Raw genomic sequence first — 1445 nt, 5'->3', positions numbered from 1 at the left:
AATACTCATGTCAATTAATAAACACTTCTTTGTCAGAATTCCTTTTCAAAGAGAGACAAAAATTCAAAATCAAATCTGGACTTACTTGTGCTTCAGAAAACCTGATTTATGTCATAAGATGCTCGGGCTGCCACCAAAACTACATAGGGTCAACAGGATTATCGCTCAGACGCAGATGCACTCTGCATCGACAGCAGATTGCATTCCCAGAATACAGAATGATACTCTTTAGTGAACATATTAAGAAATGCGCAAAACAAATGCTACCACAATTTATAATCCTTCCATTCTATCAATGTGCCATTGGAACACCAACACAAATTAGTTTAAATAAGGAAACCTTCTTCATTGAAAAATATAAACTCAAACTTAACCATTTCGAACATTTTAAAATAAGGAAACTCACCGCATTGAAGAAAATTTAAAGCAAAACCAACCACTTGTAACATCCTATTCCTTCTAAACCAAATCATGTTAAATTAATTAAACCTAATCATTCCCAACATTTTTGATTATCTCCCTTATACCAGAAAAAATCCCTGATGACCTTCCCCTATCTAGAACTCCACATTTTACGCTTTATCTTTTATATATATATATATAATTCACGAATAGGATAAAGTCTTAATAAGAATGTATCAAGTAGTTAGCATGAAAAAACCTCATAAGGGAAAAATCCGTCATTTATTCCCTATAAATATATTTATTTATATAAGAGCGTTACTATACATAGTACATACGGTGGGACTGAACCCAGAGCCATGTGGTTGGGAAGAAAATGTCTTACCACACAGCCACATTTGCACCTTATATGTACACACAACGAGCTTCTTTCAGTTTCCATCTACCAAATCCACTCACAAGGCTTTGGTCAGCCTGAGGCGATAGAAGAAGACACTTGCCAAAAGTGCCATGCGGTGGGACTGAACCTAGAACCATGTGGGCCAGGAAGTGTAGGAGAGAAGGCAAAACTCGGGAAAGGCGAAGGGGTAGCCATTTGAGAATTGCAACATGTTTGAAAGCAATTGGGAGAAGGACATGTTGTAACAATCTAATGCTATTGAGAAATTTAATTAAGGTTAATAGGTTTTCAGCAGTGGAACAAGAATTCCAATAACCGATTTCTGTGAACGCATGATTGCATGTAAGGGACATTACAGCAGTTGTCGGAAAGCACAACATGTCATTGCATCATTGATATATTGAGATTTCCAGGAAATACTTCTCTGTCATTTAGCTTTGTGCACTGCTTGCAGTTTGCAGTTTTGCTGCTTGCAGCTTCCGTTTCGTTTAGTTTTCGTTATAGCAATTAGTAAATTCCTGTTAATATTGTTTCGAGTGTGCCATATTTTCTGGTATAGAAGATGACGTTGTGTGTGTGTACATATATGTATATATATATGTGTGTGTAGATATATATATATATATATATATATATATATATA

General features: G+C 35.5%; 1 protein-coding gene across 1 annotated transcript in view; it reads left to right on the top strand.

Moving 5' to 3' along the window:
- LOC106873882 (intraflagellar transport protein 172 homolog) overlaps nt 1-1445 on the top strand; it is a 94584-nt gene that overhangs the window by 42701 nt on the left and 50438 nt on the right. The gene's annotated exons all lie outside the window — the stretch shown is intronic.

The sequence above is a fragment of the Octopus bimaculoides genome, chromosome 28 (assembly GCF_001194135.2).
Source record: "Octopus bimaculoides isolate UCB-OBI-ISO-001 chromosome 28, ASM119413v2, whole genome shotgun sequence".
NCBI lineage: Eukaryota > Metazoa > Mollusca > Cephalopoda > Octopoda > Octopodidae > Octopus > Octopus bimaculoides.
The sequence above is the reverse complement of the archived record's forward strand: the minus strand, read 5'-3'. Positions and strand labels throughout refer to the sequence as shown.